The 15634-nt window shown below is 41.5% G+C and overlaps 1 protein-coding gene across 16 annotated transcripts in view; it reads left to right on the top strand.

Moving 5' to 3' along the window:
- Nucleotides 1-15634, top strand: part of LOC140495521 (teneurin-3) — a 2480372-nt gene that overhangs the window by 1681557 nt on the left and 783181 nt on the right. Inside the window, exon 1 of one of the 16 annotated variants that reach the window (XM_072594602.1) lies at nucleotides 2158-2188. The exons of the other annotated variants lie outside the window; for them this stretch is intronic. The gene's annotated coding sequence lies outside the window, so the exon portion shown is untranslated. Of the gene's footprint in view, nucleotides 1-2157; nucleotides 2189-15634 lie in introns of those variants that run through there. 16 annotated transcript variants of the gene reach the window in all.

The raw sequence follows: 15634 nt of genomic DNA on the forward strand, positions 1-15634 counted from the left end.
TCATGACCTTCACTTTCCTCAATCAAGGATTCCCTACTCCGGTTGACAGATCCCTTAGTTGTGTCTGACCCATCTCCCATACTTCAGGCCTCACACCTTCCCTTCTTTTCCAGAACAATGATAGTGTTCCCCTTGTTCTTATTTTCCGCCCCACTAATCTCAACATTCAAAAGAAAATCCTCACCATTTCAGCCACCTCCAACAGGATACCACCACCAAATACATCTTCCTCTCCCCTCCACTGTCAGCATTCTGCTGGGGCCATTCAATTCATGACACCCTGGTCCAATCCTTCATCATTCTTAACACTTCCTCAACTTCCCATGGCACCTTCCTATATAATCGCAGAAGGTTTAATGCTTGCTCTCCTCACTGTGCAAGGCCCCAGACACAGCGTTCAGGTGAAGCAGTATTTTACTCTACTGTATTTGCTGCTCTCAATGCTTTCTTTTACAGAAGAAAAAGAGAGCCTCCAGAGAATCCTGATAGGGGATGGGCATGGAGAGGAATTGCACATCCAAGGTGAGGAGAAGGTGGCTCAGGCTAGAAAACTGGAAATTGTGGAGCTGCCGTAAAGTGTCAGGAGAATCGTGAATATGTGTGGGAAGACACTGAACAAGGGGAGAGAAAATAGGATCAAGACAGGAGGAAATAAGTCCATTGGGGCAGGAGCAGATTGAATTGACAGCTCTGCCAGTCCTCTTTGTGGATTTTGGGAAGGAGATCCTTGAGGATTTGGTGGACTGTAAGGCACGAAGCAATGTGGAGGAGATGTGGTCAGTGATAGCCTGAAAGCGGCAGTTTGATGTTCAGTTGTGGGCCAGAGGCCCAGGGGAGTTAGAGGAGGAAATGTGTGAGATTCGGCACTCAGCCTCTGCAAAGGTAGAAGTTGCTATGCCAGATGACAGCAGCACCACGTTTATCAGCAGGTTTGATAACAAAGTCAGAATGCGATGTGTGTGAGCAGAATGCAGCATGATCAGAGGGAGACAGTGGGTGAGTGGAGCAGAGAAATTAAGACAGCCAATGTCACATTGTTAGTTCGCCATCATCTGAGGTGTAACTCCTGATCTTGAATTGTCCCGAAAAGGAGCTGGATTATAAAACACCACAGCCCTTTCTAATGCCCTATTTTCAGTGGCTCATTGTCAAATTGTGTTTGATTATGCTTCTGTGAAATGCGTGAGATTACTGATGCTGCGTAAATACACTTATTGTAGAATTTTACAGGAAAATAAGAGACAACTATTATTTTGGAAATAAATTTACAGTCCTGCTTCTTAATTTGGGGAAAACAAAAATTATATAACTGGATTCAGTGCAGACACCTTTAATAGGTGTTCTGTACATGTAAGAGACTTTGTCTTGGATTGGAAATAAATCTCAGAAGCAGATCACATACAGTTTGATTTTTAGTGCGACAAACACAGAAACATAATTCTGTAGTTTAAAACTGCAAGAACAAATTCACAATGCATTGCAGTTTTAAAACTGGATTAAATTTATCAAATTTCACATTGCACAGCAACTATTTACATGAACTTAGTCTGTTACAGCTGTGACATGAACAACAAAATTGATGGCTCACTAAAGCTGTACCATCCCATAATTTTCTTTATTCATTTGTAAAGCACTTCCCAAAATAACCCATTCTTGAAAATCTCAGCCTGCAATTCCACTTAATTACTATCTAGTTCATTCACCGTGGATAATTAAAAAAAAGCTAATTCTGCAGCACTTTATGGGCTGCACGTAAACAGGAGTCACAGAGCAGCACATTCAGCTGACGTCTCTCCTGTTCGATTAAGATGTACAGCATCGGAGATGTGAGGGTTGCCAGTGTTCCTGCCACTGGAATGCACTTTGAGAGAGAATCTTATCACTTTGCTTTTTGCTATTGAGTGTATCTACAATCAGAATCCAGACAGGAAAGAGTGATTTGTTAACAGGCAGAAATTATCTGACATCTGGCTGGTTGAGTGCCAATGAACTTTACCCTCATTGTTGGAAGTAACAGCCAGGATCTCTGCGGTATTAATTAGACAGCAAAGTGCTGGTCACTCTGTAGTTCCCTTGCGTTGTACAACTTTTATTATAACTGAGTATGTAACTCTTTCAAATTTAGGAATGGCCTTCACTACCTTGGTACATATGGGATCCAGTGTGGATCACAGCTGAACCAGCAAGGGTAGGTCCATCTTTAATTCTTAATTTATGCTGATTCTGCAGTGGTTGGGGCAAAGCTGCCCCGTGTTACAATTATACAACACCTTTTGTGCCTGTAAGTAACCTAATGCTCTCTTGTTCTGCCAGTGCCATATTTCTTCAATGTAATGTTGGAAATGCAGCCACAAATTTGTCCGCAGCAAGCTCCTACAAATAGTAATGTGGTAATATTAAGGGCGGCATGGTGGCTCAATGGTTAGCACTGCTGCCTCACATCACCAGGGTCCCAGGTTCGACTCCAGCCTCGAGTGACTGTCTGTGTGGAGTTTGCACATTTTCTCCATGTCTGTGTGGGTTTCCTCTGGGTGCTCTGGTTTCCTCCCACAGTCCAAAGATGTCCCAACAATTAAAGGGAGTCAGGGGGCTGAGTTGAGTATGGTTGCCATTACAAAAGAGATAGTGCTAGAAAAGCTAAAAAGTCTTAAAATTGATAAATCTCCTGGCCCCGATGGGATATATCCTAGAGTTCTGAGAGAGGTGGCTGAGGAAATAGCAGAGGCATTGGTTGAGATCTTTCAAGAGTCACTGGAGTCAGAGAAAGTCCCGGATGATTGGAAGATCGCTGTTGTAACCCCATTGTTCAAGAAAGATCAAGACAAAAGATGGAAAATTATAGGCCAATTAGCCTAACCTCGGTTGTTGGTAAAATTCTAGAATCGATCATTAAGGATGAGGTTTCTAAATTCTTAGAAGAGCAGAGTCTGATTAGAACAAGTCAACATGGATTTAGTAAGGGGAGGTCATGCCTGACAAACCTGTTGGTATTCTTTGAAGAGGTGACAAGTAGGTTAGACCAGGGAAACCCAGTGGATGTGGTCTATCTAGACTTCCAAAAGGCCTTTGATAAGGTGCCACACGGGAGGCTGCTGAGCAAGGTGAGGGCCCATGGTGTTCAAGGTGAGCTACTGAGATGGATTGAGGATTGGCTGTCTGACAGAAGGCAGAGAGTTGGGATAAAAGTTTCTTTTTCAGAATGGCAGCCGGTAACGAGCGGTGTCCCGCAGGGTTCAGTGTTGGAGCCACAGCCGTTCGCTTTGTATATTAGTGATCTGGATGAAGGGACTGGGGGCATTCTAGCGAAGTTTGCTGATGATATGAAGTTAGGTGGACAGGCAGGTAGTACTGAGAAAGTGGGGAGGCTGCAGAAGGATCTAGACAGTTTCGGAGAGTGGTCCAGGAAATGGCTGATGGAATTCAACGTGAACACATGTGAGGTCTTGCACTTTGGCAAAAAGAATAAAAGGACAGACTACTTTCTAAACGGTGAGAAAATTCGTAAAGCCAAAGTTCAAAGGGATCTGGGAGTGCTCGTCGAGGATTCTGTAAAGGTCAACATGCAGGTTGAGTCCACGATTAAGAAAGCGAATGCAATGTTGTCACTTATCTCAAGAGGGTTGGAATATGAAAGCACCGTTGTGCTACTGAAACCTTATAAAGCTCTGGTTAGGCCCCATTTGGAGTACTGTGTTCAGTTTTGGTCCCCACACCTCAGGAAGGACATACTGGCACTGGAACGTGTCCAGCGGAGATTCACATGGATGATCCCTGGAATGGTAGGTCTAACATATGAGGAACGGCTGAGGATCCTGGGATTGTATTCATTGGAGTTTAGAAGGTTAAGGGGAGACTTAATAGAGACGTACAAGATATTGCATGGCTTGGAAAGGGTAGACGCTAGGAAATTGTTTCCGTTAGGTGAGGAGACTAGGACCCGTGGACACAGCCTTAGAATTAGAGGGGGTAAATTCAGAACAGAAATGCGGAGACATTTCTTCAGCCTGTGGAATTCATTGCTGCAGAGTGCAGTGGAGGCCGGGACGCTAAATGTCTTCAAGGCAGAGATTGATAGATTCTTGTTGTCCCGAGGAATTAAGGGCTACGGGGAGAATGCGGGTAAGTGGAGTTGAAATGCCCATCAGCCACGATTGAATGGCGGACTGGACTCGATGGGCCGAATGGCCTTACTTCCACTCCTATGTCTTATGGTCTTATGGTCTTATGTGCAGGTCAGGTGATTTGGCCATACTAAATTGACCATAGTATTAGATGCATTAGTCAGAGGGAAATGGGTCAAGGTGGGTTACTCTTCGGAGGGTCGGTGTGGACTGGTTGGGCCGAAGGCCCTATTTCTACACTGCAGGTAATCTAATCTAATGACCAACTAATCTGTTTCAGTGACATTATTTGAGGGATATAATTGGCGAGGGCACTAGGGAAAGCTCCTGTTCTCTTCTTCCAAAGAGTGCTAGAGGGTTTTTTATGTCTCTGTGTGAGGAGCAGACAGGGCCTCATCCAAACGTTGGCACCTCTGATAGTGTCACAGAACAGAAAGAATGACGAGCATTTATTCAGTGTTCTTCATGATGCTAATAGTTGGTGGCTTTGTGTGTAACAGAATGGCCACTCGATTTTGACTTTTGAGCAGCCGCCAGTTGTGTTGCAGTGTGCTAGGCCACACTCCCAATGATTGCAGAAGATCGGATTGTCTTGCAGCAGCTGCCGAGATTATTTTGGGATCACCCATGGGACTGCTTTCTAGTGTAACTTACAATCAGGGTACCGTGGGCATCTTCTCATTCTGAAAGTTAAGCTCCTATCATTTCAATCCACTTTGTGATAAGCCCCTGTCAAAGTGGAGATAACTACAAAGCCAAAGATAATGGACAGTTCTGTTGTGAGGGCGTTGCTGCTGTTTTAAGACGAGACTGCATTCAAATTGAATCTCAAGGGCTTTAGTATGTGAAATGTGCGGGATTATTACCCTTCCTTGGATTTTTCTGTGGCAAAATGTTACATTTGCAACTTGTGAGGAAGACCCACAAATGCGATGCAACCAAAAGGGATAACGCGCTGTGAATTGATCCCTAATATGTCTGGAGTCATACCAAATGTTAAAGTCTTACTTTTACACAATTTAACTGACCACACAATCATTTGAGACTTGTGATTGCAGTTACCACTAGGTAGTCCACAGTGTCACATATAGCTGCTCCATTTCTAAACCATCAGCCGATGTGAACCGTGTCCACTTTCTTTTCTTAGCTCCTTATTGTATTCAATCTTTATCCCTTGTGGCTGTTGGTTTCCATCAGCTGATGGTTTCTGTCGAATTGTTTTGATTCTGTTCTAATTTGTACGCAAGCAGGCAGGCCATATTTCACAGGTGGCACGTGGTCCCTTTTGAATCCTAAAGGCATGAAATTTATGCATGAGAACTTAGAATGTGATGTCGATGATGAAGAGTTTTAAAATGAAGTTTATGTGCAAGTCATTAAATCCTTGGATGTAATTAAGTTGAAATCAAATGCAAGTAAATTCTTTTTAGCTGTGGAAAATCCTCTGATAGTGACATCCTAAGCCTTGACATCATGCTTTTGAGGATTGTTTTTAAGGTACGTCCTGCATCAAATCCATTGCACATACATTGTAAACAGATTAAAAACGCAGCATGTGAGTGTCTTCATACTTGATACTAGGGGGAGGCGCAATGAGACCTGGGTGTCATTGTACACCAGTCGCTGAAAGTAAGCATGCAGGTGCAGCAGGCAGTGATGAAGACAAATGATATGTAACTAGAGGACTCAAGTACAGGAGCAGGGATGTCTTATTGTAACTGTACAGAGCCTGGAGACCACACCTGCAGTACTGTGTACAGTTTTGGTCTCCTTATCTGAGGAAGGATGTTCATGCTATGCAGGGAATGCAGCACGGATTTACCAGATTGGTTCTTGGGATGACAGAGTTCCTATGACATGATTAGTTCGGACTAAACTCAACTGGAGTTTAGAAGAATGAGGTCGAGGGATCTCAGAGAAAACTATAAAATTCTTACACGCTAGACAGGAAAACAGATGAAAGCTGACCCCTGACTCCAGACTCAGGGATCTCAGTCAAAAGATATGGGGTTAGGCCATTTAGGAATGAAATGAGGAGAAATTCTTCTTCCAGAGAGTGGTGAGCCTGTGGAATTCTATGTCACAAAAAGCGAATAGACAAAATCATTGAATATTTTCAAGAAAGAGATCGATATAGTTCTCAGGGCTCAAGGGATCTAAGACTTTGTGGAGAAAGACAGACGAAGATAATGAGTTGAATTATCAGCCATGACCATATTGAATGGCGGAGCAGACTCAAAGAGCCAAACAGTCTATTCCTGCTCCTATTTTATATATGTGCCCATGTTACTTTAAGGGATAGGACAGTGGTTATCATTACCATGTCGCAACACTGAAGACTTGTATTTCTTCCAGATAATCATCAGTCATAAGGCACTCAGCTGATAAAGCATTTCACAGGAATACAGTCTTCTGGCATAAACAGTGTGCATGACAGACAGTTCATGGTTCTTCCACACAAAATCCACTCTCTGCCTTGTTGATCTGCCAATATGTATTCAGTCAGGATGCAGTCACAGCCAGAGATTCTACCACTGCTCTGCTAACCATCCAATGGAGCACGGATAGAGATATCGGATTCTGTCAGTGCTGTGGTGTCAGAACCAGTATTCGATCAATACAATGAAGTGGTCAGCATTGCTGCAGCAAGTGATGAAATGTGATCATCCCTGGTGCTGCCTTGTGCAGCGGAGCTACCCCTGTAATGTTTCAGTCTTTGAATATTATGACCGTCACAACCCAAGGAGCCAGACACTGTGCTGCATGGAATTCACCAATACAGATCTGTTCTGACTGTGTTTAAAGTATTTTCAATCAACCCATTCAGTGATGTTATTACACACCCCTGGAGCAGGTGGGACTTAAACCCAGGCCTCCTGGCGCAAATATAGGGACACTACGAATGCACCACAAGAGCCCTCCACTGCTTGTATTTAATGTTCAGGAACTTGATGGTCTGCACCAGTGTTTGTTTAACTACTTTCACTGTTACGAGCAGCTGAGGAACCAAAGATCCAACCAGTTGTTTATTCTAGTGATCAATAAGTCCTTCCTCTGAACTGGGAATAAACAAAATGGTGACATTAACTCATTCAAAAGGAGCACTAAGGACCAACCTTTTACATAGTTGGGACAATGCCAGATCCTTTTAAAAATGTAACGAGACCTGAATCATGAAATGCCTGTATCAATTCCCAGCCTTTTGCTTTTGTGGTTGTGCAGTATGGGTCTACATCCTGCATCGCCAACCTGCCTGGCTTTCTTACAGGGATAGATGTCTCCCACCCCAGCTTCCCAGCTATTTCCATGGATCAGCTTCTTGAAGACTCCTGGTTCACAATGTGCAGAGGAATCATGAACTGTAGCGTGGACGAGAGAACATTTTCAAACGTAAGTCAATTCAAAGGGACTTACCTATGCTCCCTCGTCACATCCGATCACTCCTTATACTTTCCGTGCTAACTCTTTCCTCCAGACACTCCGAATAGTCCCTCCAGCTCTCCATGACAACTCAATACCAACTTGTGCCCTTTCCCTGCCCACTGATCCAATATGCACTATGTACACAAATAATGCACCATATCCAAACAATGACAAGTATGCAACAGCTGAGAAGGAAGACAGCCATTTAGAAATTTTTGAATGCAGAAAAAGCTGCTGTTCCTAAAATTCATTGAAAGTGTCAATCAGACAGACCATTTAGGTATTAATAACAGCGGGTTCAATTACTACACATCTTTAAGTTCAAATTAGCATTGAGCCATTCACTGGGTTTCCACCTATCCTCATTATACATGTGTGGCCAAGAGCTCAGACAAATCATAGCATTAATGCAGCAGAGAATCTCTTTTGACAAGTGAAATAAATTGTTGACTTTGTTTGTCTGGCATCTTTAGTGCGTTACAGCAGGTTTTTGTTTCCCGTAGTCTTCTTTTGATAATGTCTCACTGTCTTTTCATCAGCCTGCCTAGGCAGTCACCCACACTTGTGACCACATAGGATAGGCCCACACCTCAATCAGCGGGCCTGACTCCATCCAATACCTCGCTCCCTGGAGCAAAACGCAGGTCAGCTGCATCAGGTACCTTCATGACTTGAGCTGCCTACCTCAGTCGTGAAATCGGGCCTGAAGCTTATGTGAATTCATGCCATTCAGTTCTTCAAGTCTTGTCTTCTTGGAAATTTCACTGGTGTATCTTCTCCCAACAATTACTGACAACACTATCGGTGTTGATCTTTAAATTTAAGGAAAAGCAAGTTCCTTCCTTAAATAAATAGGCAGTGATATTAATATTCTCTCTTCATCTGTAATACACCTTATCAATAAATAACAATTTGGCTGCTTTCAAAGGTGCCAATTATCCTTGGATGAGTTATTCAGTTTGCATCCTTGGATCTCACGGGCTACATGAATATTTTTTATCATCTCTGATAATGTGAATTTTAGTTTTAGCTTAGGATGTATTGATCGATAGTACACTTCTAACAAAATATCATCGGGAACTTTTTGTTTTATCCAAGGAGACTTAGAACATAGTAATCAAAACAGAGAGTACCTCAGTTCTGAAGAAGAGTCATATCAAATTCAGAATGTTAACTCTGTTTCTCTCTCCACAGATACTACCAGATGTGCTGAGTTTCTGATTTTATTTAAGGTATTCAGCAGCTGCAGTCTTTTGCTTTTGTTAGAGTTAGAACATAGAACTGATGACCATGCAGGGTATTTGAGGTGAACAGAACGGATGCCCTAAGTGGAACTGGACAAAGTGTGTGAAAGCAAATAAAATTATGACTCGATGACTCTAAAAGATCTACCAGGATCAAGGATAGATGAAGGAAAATGGTAGAAAGGTCATATGAAATAAGGAACACTGGTACAGACCAGTTGTGTTTGATGTTTCCTTGTTGTAGCATTGTTTCTATGGTTGCATCAAGCTTTGAGTTTGCTCAGCCATTCATAAAAACTAGAAAAAAGCATTTCACCAAGCCCACCCTAATTTAGAAACACCAGCAGCTGATTCCAGCTGGCACTTGTTCAGTAGTTACTCCTTATTCTATCTTGGAACTCGGTTTGTGCAACTAGCTAATAACTCAGTCATCGTTCTTTCCTCTGTGTGTGGATGGCTGCATAAAAGTCAGGTGACTAAAGTCCTGAACCTAAAAACATGAGTTCACTTGCCCTGCTCGATGAATTCAGTTCAGTTATTGAATTAATAACTCTGGAATAAAATGCTAGCCTCATTGATTATAATGAAGTTACAGATTGTCATAACAATATCTTATCAGGGAAGGAAACCTGCCATTGTAATGCAGTGTGGCCTCCATATAGCTTCAGTTCCACAGCAGGCTAGTTGACAATTAACTCTCCCCTGTTGGAGACCTTATGCCCGAAACCATCGATTCTCCTGCTTGTTGGATGCTGCCTGACTTGCTGTGCTCTTCCAGCGCCACACTTTACGACTCTGATATCCAGCATCTGCAGTCCTCACTTTCTCTTGCCCCCTGAAATGGCCCAGCTGACCAATCAGTTGTCGTGAACAGCTACAGCAATGAGCACAATGGATGTACCTACTCCAAATAGATGATTGCTTTCTCAAAGGTAATTGCAGATGGACAGTGATGCTCATTTTGTAAGAACAAATTTTAAAAATTGAGAAAAGCGCTTTAGTCTTAAATTTGATTAAAAGAGTACATTATAACTAAAGCTATTCACTGTGTATTTCCCTTCATTTGCGAGATTACCAACATTGACCACCTTTGTGGCCTGAAGGAATTCAGTTAACCTGAAGGACATCGTTTCTTTTAAGGTTTTATTCGCCACTTGGTGATGGCATCTTCTCAAGAGTGCATTTCGCTGTTCTCTGCATTTTTATCTTGTATGTTCAGGATTTTTTGGTTTGATCTTCTTGTCTTCATCATACTTCCTGAAGCAATATGATCCTGAGGGCTCTTGACAAGTCGGACTTTGGGAGGATGCTTCCCCTTTTGGAGATGTTTAGAATCAGAGGAAACTTGTTCAAAACAAAAGGCTCTCTTATTTAATTAAGGTGAGGAAGGTTTCTTGTTTCTATCAGACAGTTGTTAGACTCAGGAATTCTCTTCCCTTGGGAGCATGAGTGGAGTTTGGGTCATGGAATCAAGGTTTATTGGGAACAGTTAGGAAAACTAAGTTAAGGCCACAGTCAGATCGGCCATGTTTGTTTGAATGGCAGGGCAGGCTCAAAGCTGAACAGTCCATCATTGCTCCTTATGTTCTAAAGCTCCTCTCGTCGTGTTGTTATTTCTAAGAAATTTCATATTTCCTCACTATATGAGTTATAGCATTCGAGACATTGAATAGCCCCAGTGACTGCTTCATTAGTCCCCAACCTTTATTTTGGATGGTTTTCATTCAGCCAGAATTGTTCTACTCCACTCAAATAAATGATTGGTTATCAATTTCAGGCAATTGAAAGGACCATTCATGTCAGTGAAGCCTGAATTCTTATCACCCCAAATAAGTATGCAGGGCATTGTGTGTCAGACTTGGTGGACACCAGACTTATTATAATGAGCTGAATCAGGGGTTTACTTCAGTACAGTTTCCTTTTAAGAACAGAAGAATTCTGAGCAGGAGGAAGCAATTCAGGCCCTCGAGCCTGCTCTGCCATTTGATATGATCATGGCTAATCTCGTCTCATCCTCTGCCCTACCTTCCTGACCACTCTCCATAACCCTTCAACCCTTGACTAATTAAACATCTGTCCATCTCCTTCTTAGCTTTACTCAGTATCCCAGCATCCATTGTATCCATCCACAGATACACAACCCTTTGAGTGAAGTAATTTCTCCTTATCTCTGTTCTAAATCTGTTACTGTCTTCCTGAAAATATGACTTCTTATTCTAGATTGCCCAACATAAGGGAGCATCCTTTCTCTATATACTTGGTCAAACCCCTTGACATCTTGTAAAGCTCAATTAGATCTCCTCTCATTCTTCTAAATGTTTGGATGCAATCAAATTGCGAGGTACAAGGATTTAGCCTGAGACCTTAACCCTAACCCTAACACTAACCTATGTTGATAGAGCTGACCATCAGTGGCAGATTGCAGTTCAGTGCAATTGACCATTAACACATGTTCCTCTGCAGAAGCTTAACAAACTGGAACTTTTTTAAACCATATAATGTAGCGTGGACATGGTATCCTAATGTTGTTGCAATTCTCTGGAGGACAATCTACTTGCTGTAGCTATAAAGGGAGTGTTCACAAAGATGTCTGTGCTTCAGCAGAAAACTATCAAAAGAGTGTTGGTATTAAAGTGAATAGAGCTCAGCACTTGTGGTAATTCTAAATTTTAATTTCTTGGGCCAGTTAAACAGTAAAAAATAAATGTTGCAAGGGAAAATTAATACCGAGCAGATGGCACGGTGGCTCAGTGGTTAGCACTGCTGCGTCCCAGCACCGGGGACCTGGGTTCAATTCCAGCCTCAGGCAACTGTCTATGTGGAGTCTGCAATTTCTCCCTGTGTCTGCGTGGTTTTCCTCCCGTAGTCCAAAGATGTGCAGGTTAGGTGAATAGGCCATGCTAAAGTGCCCATAGTGTTCAGGGAAGGGTAGGTTAGGTGCATTAATCAGGGGTAAGTGTAGTGTAATAGGATAGGGAAATAGGTTTAGATGGGGATAGTCTTTGGAGGGTTGGTGTGGACTTGTTGGGCTGAAGGGCCTGCTTCCAACTTGTAAAAAGAAAAGATGCTGAGGCATTCCACCCAATATTTGGTCCCTGATATATACGCACACATTCGACTGTACATTGTAGGAACAGGCTTGCAAACAATTGAGGATTTCTGAAACAATAGTGTGAGTAAAAAAAAACTATCACCATACTAAATCTTTATACAGAGTTTGAAGCATCCCTTAAAGAGATTTATGGTCATGTTCTTTTTATAAATTCTCCTGAACAGCTGAATCATGTAGTCATGGAAAGGCAATTACAAGGGACTTTGTGACCTGATTAAATCATGGTACCTGAATTCAAAAATGATTTTTACCACTGGCTCTTTCAAATCCTATCTATTTATTTTCTTTTCAGTGATTTTAGTATTTTGTTTTGCTGATGTCATGAGATATTGTTTTCAGTGTTTTCTTCCCTTAAGCTGTTGGAATTCTGATTGATTTCTTGAAATTGATGGGAAGTGTGTAAATGTTTGTAAAGAATGCGAAAATGTCCCCCTCGTTATTTAGCAGAATATCTCACAAGAACTGTTGAGCTTTTGTCTGCCTGGTTTAAGCTGTTCTCTTAAATGACATATAAGAAGCTACTTTGAGAGCTGTTTACTTGCTTTACAATCTTCCCAGCTGTCACTGTGACCACTTGTTGCATTATGGGTGGATTAGGCAGTTGACGATAGCTCTGTAAAATGGGTATAACTTGGCATTCTTTGATGTACAGAAAAGAAATGCCTTATCACGTTTCTCAGAAATGTCTCGAGGGATTTGACAGGACCACCTACTGTTTCCAAAAATAATCTCACCCTTTTCTCCTATTCTGCTTCTGAGAGATAGTCTCAACCATTTTGAATGCTTTTCGTCAGCTCCATATCCTGTGGTGCTCTGTTATTTGCCTGCACATTCTTTCATTGGGGGTCGGGCCAAACAGTCCTTTGAAAATCGCAAGCAAAACTTTCCATCCCAGTAGTGCTGGATGCATGATGGGCGATAAGCAGTTCATTGCTTTAACTCTTGCTTGCTTATGTATCAGTGTCGGTGCTACTGGCTGTTCACTTCTGCTCACTTAGAGCGAGTCCCTTATTCAATGTGTCCCTTAGACGCAATGAATTTCTTCAAGCTTGGGCTGGAATATTATGCAGTATTGTTTTTACCAGTTTAAACAACCAATCAAGGTACATTCTGAGAGTTAGTCAAATCTTCAAACTCCCCATGCTTTCTTAAACTAAAACAAAAATGGTGTGAATACTTGGGTTCATGCAGCATCTGTGGAGAGAAAGAGTTAATGTTTTAGGTCGGTGATGATGCTTCATCTGAAGAGCATTTATAATAACGTTCTGCTATAACACACATTTCATCAATGCGATTCACTGTAACATGTTTGATGAATTGGGGACATTGTTTCTAAAGCACAAACTTTTTAAACATGTGTTGGTTGCTATGCGATTACATCGCCAACACTTTAGGTGCTGTTTCTAAAGCACAATTTTTCTACAATGTAGATTTGCTCAAGAATGCAACCAACGCTTTATCGAAGAACTACATGTGCCTTTGTAACCATGCTTTCTTAGTTACATTGATTGTAGCTTTGACTTTTCCTTCGCTTTCAAAAAGAGATCATGAATGGAAATGTTCTATTAAGACTTGACAATAATTGTGATGTTGCTAAGAAAGTCACTCAGGCAAGTGGAGAATATTCCATCACATTCCTGATTTCTGCCTTGCATGATAGGTAGGCTTTGAAGATTAAAAAGTGCGGAATTTATCACTGAATTTCAGGCTTTGACCTGCTTTTATATCCACAGTATTTATGTCGCTGGTCCAGTTTAGTCTTTTGTCAATCATGACCCCCAAGATGTTGCTAATAGGTGATTTGGCAATGGTAATGCCACTGAATGTCACAGGCCAATGGTTTGAACCTCTTGTTGGGGATGGTAATTACATGATGTAAATGTTACTTCCCACTTTTTATTTTGAGGCTGGATGAAATCTAGGTCATGCTGCACATAGAGATGGACTGCTTCAGTATCTGAGGAATCGTGAGTGGTACCAAACATCATCGAACGTTATCACATCTGATCTCATGACCTTCTACTCATTTACAGGAAGTGGGTATCATTGACAAGGCAAACATTTATTACCCATTCTTAATTGTGCTTGAGAAGATGGTATGAACTACTTCTAGAACCACTCAGGTTGATGCATTGTAAATGCGCCCATAATATCATTAGTGAAGATTTTGACCCAGCGATGATGTGAACAAGCAGACCTGCAGGTGTCATGAGCACATGCAGTAAATCATTCCATTGAGGCATTCACATTGTACACCTCAACTCTGGAAAACTTTTTGGCTGAATTTCTCTCAGGATAAAATTGTGAGAAATAGTCTGTTATAGAACAGCCATGCATGCGCAAGCATTCAGAAAGCAATATGTTATTCTAAAAGTGTGGAAACATTTTATGCTTCACATATTTTTTTGAAGGCATTTTGTATCAAGCAGTGTTGAACAGTCTTGATTTAATGATAATGTGAAAAAGATAATGTGTTCTTTTATTCTTTGTGCATCTCAAAATACTTGATTGTCTGAATTATTTTTGAAACTTGCTCACTGTTAGTTAGACCTCAACCTGTGTTTCTTACATTGCTACAATTACTCATCCTCAAATGTCCTTTATTAACTATAAAGCAGTTCTGGAACTCCTGAGGTTGTGAAAGGATTATATAAGTGTAACTTTGTGCTTCCCAGGTGAGGTGCCTGAACTACAAGCTTAGTTTCAGGCGTGTGCTGTGTCTTTGGAAATAGCACTTAGATAAGGTGCCACCTTCTCCTGTGCATTATGCATCACTGTACTGTGCATTTCCCAACCAGGCCACTCCTACCTTTCTTCCAAAGAGCATAAGAGGTAGGAGCAGGAGTAGGTTATCTACCCCACTATTCAAAAAGCCATGCCTAATCTGCTGTAGGCCTCAATTCCTTTTTCATACCAGTTCCTCATTGCCCTCAACTCCTCAAAATTTCAAAAACCTATTTGCCTCCTCTTTAAATACTTTAAGTGACCTAGCCTCCACAACTCCCTGAGCCAGAGAATTTTAGACATTCACTCCCTCATGGGAGAAGAAATTTCTTCATATCCTGATTTTAAATGAGTGTCCATTTATTTTTTTAACTAGGTCCTCTCATTCAAGAATCTCCAATTAGTTGAAACATCTTCTCAACATCTACCTTGTCAACCCTTCTCAGAATCTTGTATGTTTCATAAGATTACCCCCTAATCTTCTAAGCAATGATTAATGACGTAAGTAGTTTAGCCATTCTTGATAACTCAACTTGATAAGCTGATTCCTGGGATGAATCAGCTTTTGAATCTGTTTTGAATCATCGCCAATGCCAGCATAAATGCAGGCACCAAAACCATACACATCACTCTAGGTGCAGCCTCACGAACACCTTGTGCAGTCATAATGACTTTGCTGTGTTGTAACTCCAATCCCAGAGGTCCCATAAATCAAGTTTCTATTTGGCTTATTAATTACTGAATGCTAACCTTTGTGTTTCTTGCACAAAAACACACAGATCCCGCTTTGTTGAACTTTTTTTTTGAAGTCTCTCTCTATTTTAATAATAACTTGCCATTTGACTATTCCTACCTCACACTTTTACATTAAACTCCATCTGCCACAGTTTTGCCCACTCACTCAACCTATGTAGATCCCCTCGCAGATTCTTTATGACCTCATCACAGTACATCCTCCTGCTTGTTTAGTAAATAATATTCCCTTCATGTCTCTTTTTAAAATACATTGC

This window comes from Chiloscyllium punctatum, chromosome 2 (assembly GCF_047496795.1).
Source record: "Chiloscyllium punctatum isolate Juve2018m chromosome 2, sChiPun1.3, whole genome shotgun sequence".
Classification (NCBI taxonomy): domain Eukaryota; kingdom Metazoa; phylum Chordata; class Chondrichthyes; order Orectolobiformes; family Hemiscylliidae; genus Chiloscyllium; species Chiloscyllium punctatum.